The following is a 10,837-nucleotide window of genomic DNA, read 5'->3' on the forward strand; positions in this document are numbered from 1 at the left end:
CTCAATTTTCCACTATGGACATCTATAACTTTTATGATTAAAAAAATGTATTTTCTTGTAAGGAAAGATTTGGCCCAAGACTTTGCCTGTATTGTGTCTAAGTCACGGCAGCCTGCATTTTTAGTCTTTTTCTTGCCTCTACTTTCTCCTCCTCCTCTGTGTGCCTGTTTTTTCACCCGCTTTTAATTGGAGCCATCTTGCTGTCCTTTCTGTGTCCTTGAAAGAGGCCTGAAATCCTTGTTAAACTGGGGCTAGGCAGAAGCCAGGGTTCAGGTCCAGCCGATGGTTCCCCATCCAGTGGTCCCCTACCACCCCACGCCGCCTTCAGGAGTACTGTTCTCATTAGAGTGGGGATGCAAAGCAGACCTAAAGGCGGAACTATAAACACCAGAGGCAAAGACCCATAAACATCTGGGTAACTGACTCCAGCTGTGTAGACGGCCCTGGACCTCATGCACACTGGGAGCTGGATGGGGGCTGGGCTGACCATTGAGCACATGCCTTGGCCTCCCCTCCTTAAGCCACAAGCTTCTATGAGCCGGGCAGTTAGAGAACTAGGTGGGTCAATCCTGGGTGAGCTTACATCCAAATGAGCAGGGGGTGTAGTGGCCAAGGATCCTCAATGTCATTTGAGCCCTATTATCTATGCCCCTTGGCCTCAATTTCCCCTTCTGTAAAATGGGGAAGAGAGGAACTATGAGACTAGATGGGGCTTCTCAGCCCTACCACGTCATGCTTGACTCGTAAGTCTATGCACTGGGACTAAATGCCTGGAATTATCTGTCTGTAATATAGTAAAAATATAAACCATGTGATAATATAAACATATGCTATTATAAAATTATCTCTAATACCCATATGTTATATATTATTATATTATACTCTTTAATATTATATTTCTATATTGTTAAAATGACCATGGATATCTGTGATCAGAGAGTATGTAGAGGCAAGCCAGGAAGACTTCCTGTAGGAAGAAAGATTTAAGGGCTATAAATTTGACAAGCAGAGGAAAGGAGAGAAGAAAGAGAAGAAAGAGACTTGGAATAGAGGGGATTTATGGGTGTTTTGGGGGGGTCATATGGGACAGTGATCTATGTTCATACTCCACCCCAGAAACACACAGCTGGGTGTAGTGAGGGCAGGAAGGAAGCATGCTGGATTAAAACAATCAAGACTTGCCAGCCCTAGCAGCTCCCAAACCTGGCTGCACAACAGAAACCCTGGGGAACCTGGTAAAACACAGATCCCTGGGCCCTTCCCCAAGTTTCTGAATCAGAATCTGGAACAGCAGTACCAGGTATTTGAATTTGGGAAATTGCCCAGTTGATTCTGAGGCCAGACGTGTCTGTGTCTGGCACAGGTGGGTGTGTGGGAACCTGGGCCCAGAGTTCCCAGTGTCTGTGGAGAGAATGTGGGGTGGGGAGTCACTCACAGTTCTCACACCCTCCTCTGTGCCTGGCTATCCACATGCAAAAGGTTGAAACTGGACCCCAACCCCGCATGATATACAGAAATCAACTCAAAATGGGTCAAAGACCTAAATGACCTATCTGATAAGGGTCCAGTATCCAGAATATGTAAAGAACTCTTACAACTCAAGAAAAAGAAAAAAAAGATAATTCAAAAATGGGCAAAGTTCTTGACTAGACATTGCTCCAAAGATATACAAATGGCTAAAAAACACATGAAAAGATGCTCACCATTAATTATCAGGGAAATGCAAATCAAGCACCCACAAGGATAGATATAATTTTTAAAAATGGAAAATAATAAGTTCTGGCCAGGTTGTGGAAAAATTGGAACCCTTGTACATTGCTGGCAGGAATGCAAACTGGTCTGGCCCCTGCGGAAAACAGTTTGAAGTACTGATTTATGCTACAATGCGGATGAATTTTGAAAACGGTATGTTTTAGTGAAAGAAACCAGACACAAAAGGCCATATATTGTAGGATTCCATTTATGTGAAATGTTCAGAATTAAGCCACCCACAGAAACAAAGAAATTGAGTGTTTGCCAGAGGCTGGGAAGAAGGAAGAATGGGGAACGGCTGCTAATGGATGTGAGCTTTCTTTTTGAGGTGATTAAATGTTCTGGAATTCAGTAGTGGTGATGGCTGCACATCTTTGTGAATATATTAAAACCCACTGGTTGTACACTTTAAAGCATTATTTTATGGTATGTGACTTTTATCTCAATTTTTAAAAACCAGAGCTGCCTTTAATGCTGTGTATGTATCTTTATTGTGCTAATATGTATATAACATAAAATCTGCCATTTTAACCATTTGTAAGCATTAATTACATTCCCAATGTTGTATAACCATCACTCTACTCTCTACTTCTAACATTTTCCTTCACTCCACGCATGAACCCTGGACCATTCAGCAACAACTCCCCAATCCCTCGCCCCTCAACCTCTGGTAACTTCTAATTTACTTTCTGTCCTTACGAATTTTCCCATTCTAGATATTTCATATGAGAGGAATCTTACAATATTTGTCCTTTTGTGTGTCTGCCTGTATGGTCAGGCCACTCAAGATGGCTGTTCCCTTGCTCTTTGTACATCTGCTCCACCAGTCCCCGCTTCTCCTACACCAGCTCACGTGAATGTGCTCAGGCCCTGCTCTAGCTAGTGGCTGTTCTAATCCTCAGGCCAGAGGGGCTCCACCTACTAGTTTATTAAAGGGAAACATTTGCACTCGTGATGGTCATTAACCTGAGGGGTTGTGAGGGACGTGCCCAAGCGCCTGGTTTTCCTGGTAACCGATGAGCCAACGTGACGTCACTTCCCCCTATAAATGTTAGCCTCCACCTCCCCATAGCAGCACAGGTTGCTGGCCGCGCCCTGACTGCCGGCTGCCGTTCACAGTGAGGCGGTCGCTCCAGGCCTCTTTGTTTTGGACGTGTAAGATCCCCTGTCCAGTAAACCACTGATGTCTCTGTTGCTGCTTCCAGGCCCTTTCTTCGGTCTTAAGGCTGGGCACCTACAGCACTTGTTGGGGTGCAGCCCAACAATTGGCGAGCCAGCCAAGGAAACTCCCGGGAGCGCTGAGATGTCAGGAAATAAGGACGGGGAACAGAAAGTTGTGGGAGTGGTCCCCAGGGTGGCCGCCCACTTGCATGTGGGGCCCTGTGGCAGCTGACTACCACGAGGAACGTCTTTCTCTTCGGTTATGTTGATGCGATCCTGTTAACCTCAGAGCCTGTCCAGTTTAAAAGTAGCAGCCCTGTGCTCGTGGCTCATCTGACTGCATGAGGGATGAATACTGGTGAATACAGATGACATGTAAGTACCTGGATTATCTTGGAGGTTAACTGGTCGGGTAAGACAAGCATACCCCCGACCTACCATCCCTAAACAATCACAGACACAGGCTTTAGGGATATTAACTCAGGGACAGGCTTGTGACTTGGACACAGCCAGTTACCTGGAAGGATTTGGTTGCAGCCTGCGGCAGTGGCAAAATAATGTGAGTACCCTTGGGCTTACGGTGCCAGCTATTGGAAGGCGGCAGAGCAACGATATAGTGTGATTGAACAGTATTCAGTCTACAATGTGTTACAACAGGTGGAAGACATGACAAAAGTCAAACAATGCAAAAAGCCATTATTCGGGATCTAGAACAGCTGTGTGGGATATACAGGCCCTCTGTGGACATCGATAGCGACCAGGGAACCCACTTTACCAGCCAGGAAGTTCAGGAATGGGCCAGTAAAAATGACACAATGGCACTGCCACTGCCACCTGCCTTAAAACCCCACTGCTGCCGGGCTATGAATGGACTTAAACAACCATAGAGACAGGAAACCTGCTCTCTCAACACATGGCTACATCCCAGGAGCAATCCTCTCGCTTATGTCATGTTAGCCCAGAGGCAACCAGTCAACATAATCTGAGTTCAACTGTTGACCACCAAAGGACCGTTGGTTGCCAACTGTTCTTCAGGACAATAACTTGCTTTTGCCCTTGCCACAGGATCTACACCCAGGGGAACACATTATAAAGTGGCTCTGGAACTGGCAGGTAAGTGCCTGGTGGTTTGGGTTTGCCACCTTGTGGGGAACAGGATTAGAAAGGAACTTACAGGTTTCGCCTGTCTTCTACCTGGCCCCACTTAAGACTACTAAAGTAATTATCTGGGTCCCCCACTGGAGAAAGGCACCATTATATTAACCCTCTGGTCTGTTGTTTAACCACCTGTCCAGTATTCTGCACTGGCCGTGGGTACTGAGGGTGGACAGGGGGTATGGTATGGCAGGCCAGGACAAAAAACCACAGGCAGGGGTGCTATTATCTCAGAATCCTCTTACTGCTTTTATTTTGCTTAGTGGTCAGGATCGTCCCTGTATCGTGCCTGTGAAACAGCTTACATTTCATCCTGTTACCGAACCAACCTTGGGTCCTCTTATCCACATGCAGTAAAGCTAATGTACTGACACCAGGTTGTGGTGAAGCAAAGTCCAGGGTTTATTGCAGGGCACCAAGTAAGAGTCCAGACAGCTAGTGCTCAAAAGGCCCAAATTCCCCAATGGCTTTCAGGGACAGGTGTTTAGAGACAGGGTGAGGGAGCGGGTTGCCGGGTGTGTGATTAGCTTGTGGATATTCTTCTGATTGGTTGGCGGTGAGGTAATTGGGAGTCAACATCATCGACCTTCTGGTTCCAATGGGTCTAAGGTCTACATGCATGTGGTCAGCATATAGTTGACTTCTTCCACCTGGTGGGGGTTTCAATATCTGCAAAACAACTCAAAGAATTTGGCTCTGAATGTTACCTACAACCCTTCAGGAAGAGCTAAAGGTCCTTGACTTTGATAGTTAAATTATTATTTTGTCTTGCTTCACTGTTTCCCTTTTGTTTCTGCATTTTCTTACTTCTCTGATTAAATGTATGCTTTGGAACTTGGGGAAGGCCTAGGAGGTTCAAGTTCTACAAAGAAGAGAGAGGCAGAGGACACGGAGGGGGCTCTGTCCCAGGAAGGCCCCACTGGGTCCTGCTCACAGTCCCTAGTCTGAAGGGAGGGCATCTGTTTGCCGACTGGGGGACAACAGTGGCCTCACTGTGAAATGAGTTTGACTGCTGGGTCTACAGTGAGATGCCATTGTCATCCTCCTCGAATTGCATGAAAAATCGACCCGATAAGTGCCTGGCTCCGAAGTGTGCCCGCCTCTTGGACACTAGACACTCTCTAGATGCTGTTGTCTGTATTGCATTTGGTATTGTGTTGGTATTGTGGTTGCAGTGCACCCCCACATATCTGACCTCAGGGATAGAGCAGAAGAGGGGCAGACTAAGATGGTAAGAGTGTTGTGCAGGGTATATTGCGGTGGAGTGTATGGTCAGGCCACTCAAGGTGGCTGTTCTCTTGCTCTCTGTACATCCCCTGCTCAATCAGTGCCTACTTCTCCTACACCTACTCACGTGAACATACTCGCCCCTCCCTAGCTAGGCTGTTCTAATCTTCAGGCCAGAGAAGCTCCACCTGCTAGCTTATTAAAGGGAAACATCTGCCTTCCTGATGGTCATTAACCTGAGGGGCTGTGAGGGAGGTGCCCAGGTTGCTTGTTTCCCTGGTAACTGATGAGCCAACCTGACATCCATTCCCCCTATCAATGTTGGCCTCCTCCCCGAGTAGCAAATTGCTGCCATGTGCTGTCTGCTATCTGCCGTACATGGTGGGGTATCCATCTAGGACTCCTAGTTTTGGAGGTGGAAGAGCCCCGTCCACAAAATCTTTGTCTATGTTGCTATCTCAAGGCTCTTTCTTCTGTCTTGAAGCTGGGCAAATACAAGGTTTGCAGGTTGGCAGAGTGCAGCCCAATACTGCCTTATTTCACTTAGTAGAATGTTCTCAAGGTTAATTCACATGGTAACATGTTCCAGAACATCATTCCTTTTTTTGACAGAAACATTTCACTGTATATATATACACCACATTTTGTTTATCCGTTCATGCATTCATGGGAACAACACTTAGCTTGTTCCCATCATAGGATACTGTGACTAGTGTTTAATTCTTGTAGGAACTGTTTGTCATAGCAGCTGAACCATTTTAGAGAAAAACCAGCAACGAATGAGGGTTCCAAGTGGTCAACATCCTCAGCAAAACTTGTTTTCATTTAAAAAAATTATAGCCATTCCAGCAAGTGGGAAGTGGTTTTCATTTCAAATCCCTGATGACGAAAAATGAATTTCCTTGATGTCTATGCTAATGCAGGACCACACTTCTGCAAGATTATTTTGGCCCTTCTGCTTCCCTTGGAACTCCATATGAATATTAACATTGTTTTTCACTTTCTTAAAAACAACAACAAAAACAACAACAAAAAACAAAAGTCTGAGATTTAAGAGATTGAATCTGTATAGTGTTCTGCGTAGTATTGTTATTTGAAGAATATTAATCATTCTAATATTTAAACATGAGTTTTCCATTTATTAAGGTCCTCCATAATTAAACTATGTCTGGGAGTTTTGGGGGTACAAGTATTTCAATTCCATGATGAAATGCCATATATCTTTATTTTTTAATTTTTATTGGAGTATAATTGATTTCCAATGTTGTGTTAGTTTCAGGTGTACAGCAGAAATATTCAGTTATACATAAATGTATACACACTCTTTTTCAGATTCTTTCCCCATACAGGTCATTACAAAATATTGAGAGGAGTTCCCTGTGCTATACAATAGGCCCATATTATTTATCTATCTATCTATGTATCAAGTTGTGTGCACATGTTGATTCCAACCTACTAATTAATCCCCCCCTTTCCCTTTGGTAACCCTAAGTTTATTTTCGACATCTGTGACTCTATTTCTGGTTTGTAAATAAGTTCATTTGTACAATATTTTAGATTCTGCATGTAAGCGATATCATTGGACATTCGTCATTCTCTAACATACTTCACATACTAGAGAATCTCTACGTCATCCATGTTGCTGCAAATAGCATGATTTCATTCATTTTTATGGCCGAGTAATATTCCATTGTATGTACCACGTCTTCTTTCCCTGCTCGTTTGCTGATGAACATTTAGGTGGCTTCCATTTCTTGGCTATTATCAATAATGCTGCAGGGAGCACTGGGTGCATGTACCTTTTTGAATTATGGTTTTCTCTGGATGTATGTCCAGGAGTGGGATTGCTGGATCATAGGTAGTTCTATATTTACTTTTTAAAGGAACCCCCATACTGTTTTCCATAGTGGTTGCACCAATTTACATTCTGACCAACAGTGTTGGAGGGTTCCCTTTTCTCCACACCCTCTCCAGCATTTATTGTTTGTAGATTTTTTTTGATGATGGCCATTCTAAGGTGACATCACATTGTGGGTTTGATTTGCATTTCTCTAACAATTAGTGATGCTGAGCATCATTTCATGTGCAGTTGGCCTTATGTTTTCTTCTTTGGGGAAATGTTTGTTCAGGGTTTTTGCTCATTTTTGAAACATGTTCTTGGCATTCTTTACATATACTTGGTATCAAAACCTTAGCAGACCTAAGGTGGGCAGATGTTTTCTAACATTCCGTAGATGGTCTTTTTACTCTCTTGATAATGCCCTGTGATGCACAGGAGTTGCTCATTTTTATGAAGTCCAACGGATCTAGTTTTGATTGTTTTCTGTGCCTTTGGGGTCATATTTAAGAAACTGTGAGCGCATCCAAGGTCATGGAGAATGTGCACCTCTGTTTTCTTCTGTACTTCTATAGCTTAGCTCTAAACTTTAGGCCTTTAATTCATCTTGAGTTAAGTTTTGTGTGTGATATGAGGCAAGGTCTAATCTCAGGCTTCTGCACGTGAGATGCGAGTTTTGCAGTGCCATTTGTTGAGTCTCTTTGCCCAGGGAGCAGTCTTAACAATGTCATCAAAACCCAAGTGAAAATCGATGGGCAGGTTTGTTTCTCGGTGTTCAAGTCTATTCCACGGTCTATATGTCTATGCTGAAAAAGTACCACACCTTTGCCATATTATTTTGGCTTCTCGACTTCCATTGGAACCCCATGTGAATATTAGCATTGTTTTCCCCATTTTTAAAAAGAAAAAAAGACAACTGTGAGATTTAATAGGTATTGAGTTGTGTAGTACTGGGCAGTATTGTTATTTAAACAATATCAAGCATTCTTATCTTTAAACATGGGTTGTTTTCCATTTATTTAGGGCCCCTTTAAGCAACATGTTGTCGTTTTCAGGGTACAAGTCTTTCACCTCCTTGATTAAATTCTGTAATTTTTTAATTTTATTTTTTAACTTTCATTTCAGTATAATTGATTTACAATGTGTGGTAGTTTCTGGTGTGCAGCAGAAAGATTCAGTGATACACATACATGTATTCACTCTTGTTTAGATTCTTTTCCCTTATAGGTTAGTAGAAAATATTGGATAGAGGTCCCTTTGCAACATAGTAGGCCTTTATTACTTATCTATTATATGTGTAATTGTGTGTATATGTTGGTCCCAAATTCTGAACTTATCCATCCCCCTCACTTTCCCCTTTGTTTTCTACATCTCTGACTCTATTTTGGGTTTGAAAACAACTTCACTTGTACCATTTCTTTAGATTCTGCAAATAAGCAATATCATATGACATTTGCCTTTCTCTGTCAGGGTTACTTCACTTTTCTATGGGAGTCTCTAGGTCCATCCATGTTGCTGCAAATGGCATTATTTCATTCATTTTTACAACTGAGTAATATTCCATTGTACATATGTACCACTTCTGCTTTCCCTGTTCGTTTGGTGATGAACATTTACGCGGCTTCTATCTCTTGGCTATTGTCAGTAGTGCTGCAGGGAACACCAGGGTGCATGTCCATTTTCAAATTATGGTTTTCTCCAGATGTATGCCCAGGAGTGGGATTGCTGAATTATTTTGTAGTTCTATATTTAGTTTTATAGGAACCTCCATACTGTCCTCCATAATAGGTGTACCAGTTTATATTGTCACCAACAGTGTTGGAAGTTTCCCTTTACCGACACCCTCTCTATCACTTATTTTTTTTACTGTTTTTAATTATGGGCATTCTGACCTGCATAAGGTGATACATGACCTCATATTACACGTTTGATTTGCATTTTTCTAATAAATAGTGATGTTGAGCATCATTTCATGTGCTATCTACCATCTGTATGTTTTTTGCAGAAATGTGTATTTAGATCATCTCATAGGATGTAGTTGTTTGTTTTTTTTTATTGTTGAGCTACATGAGCTGTTTTTATATTTTGGAGATTAATCCCTTGTCATTCACTTCTTTTTTTTGTTTGTTTTCAAATTTTTATTTGGTTGTGCCAGGTGTTAGTTGAGGCAAGCTGGGTCTTTATTTGCAGCTCACAGGCTCATTATTTGCAGTTCATATGCTGCTTTGTTGCGGCTTGCCAGCTTTTTAGTTGCGGCATTGGAACTCTTAGCTGTGGCATGCTTGTGGCATCCTGTTCCCAAACCTGGTATCAAACCCAGGCCCCCTGCTTTAGGAGCTCAGAGTCTTAACCACTGTGCCACCAGGGAAGTCCCGCCAGTCACTTCTTTTTCTAATATTTTCTCCCATTCTGTCCATTGTCTGTTCATTTTGTTTATGGTTTTCTTTGCTGTGCAAAAGCTTTTAATTAGGTCCCATTTATTTATTTCTGTTTTAATTTTCATTACTCTAGGAGGTGCATTAGTTATTGCTGCAATTTATGTCAGAGAATTTTCTGCCTTTGTTTTCCTTTGAGAGTTTTATAGTATCTGGCCTTACATGTAGGTCTTCAATCCCTTTTAAGTTTATTTTTGTGTGTAGTGTTATGGTATGTTGTAATTTCATTCCTTACATGTAACTGTCCATTTTTCCCAGCACCACTTATTGAAGTGGCTGTCTTTTCTCCATTGTATATTCTTGTCTCCTTTCTCATAGGTTAGTTGACCATTGGTGCATAGGTTTATCTCTGGACTTCTGTTCCATTGATCATATTTCTGTTTTTGTACCAGTACTATACTGTTTTGATGACGGTAGCTTTGTAGGATAGTCTGAAGCCAGGGAGCCTAATGTCTCCAGCTTTATTTTCCTTTCTCATGTTTGCTTTGGCTATTCAGGGTCTTTTTTCTTTCCATAGAATTTTAAAAATTTTTTTGTCATAATTCTGTGAAAAATGCCACTGGTGATTTGATAGGGGTTGCATTGCACCTGTATTTTGCTTTGAGTAGTATAGTTATTTTGACAACATTGATTCTTTCAGTCCAAAAACATGGTATATCCTTCCATCAGTTTGTGTCATCTTTTAATTTTTTTTTAATTTTATTTCTTTTTTATTTTTTTGGCTGCATTGGGTTTTCCTTGCTGCACACAGGCTTTCTCTAGTTGTGGTGAGTCGGGCTATTCTTCATTGTGGTGCATGGGCTTCTCACTGTGGTGGCTGCTCTTGTTTCAGAGCACAGGCTCTAGGCTCATGGGCTTCAGTAGTTGTGGCACTCAGGCTCTGTAGTTGTGGTGCACAGGCTTAGTTGCTCTGTGACATGTGGGATCTTCACATACCAGGGATCAAACCTATGTCCCCTGCATTGGCAGGCAGATTCTTAACCACTGTGCAACCAGGGAAGTCCCAGTTTGTGTCATCTTTGATTAGTTTCATCAGCATCTTCTAGTTTTCTCAGTATTGGTCTTTTGCCTTCTGAAGTAGGTTTATTCCTAGGTATTTTGTTCTTTTTGATGCGATGGTAAATGAAGATTGTTTCCTTAATTTCTCTCTCTGATCTTTTGTTGTTGATGTATAGGAATGCAAGTTATTTGTGTATTGATTTTGTATCCTGCAAGTTTACTGAATTCATAAATGAGCTCTAGTAATTTTCTCATAGCATCTTTACGTTTT

The sequence above is a fragment of the Hippopotamus amphibius genome, chromosome 1 (genome assembly GCF_030028045.1).
Source record: "Hippopotamus amphibius kiboko isolate mHipAmp2 chromosome 1, mHipAmp2.hap2, whole genome shotgun sequence".
In the NCBI taxonomy this organism is placed as follows: domain Eukaryota; kingdom Metazoa; phylum Chordata; class Mammalia; order Artiodactyla; family Hippopotamidae; genus Hippopotamus; species Hippopotamus amphibius.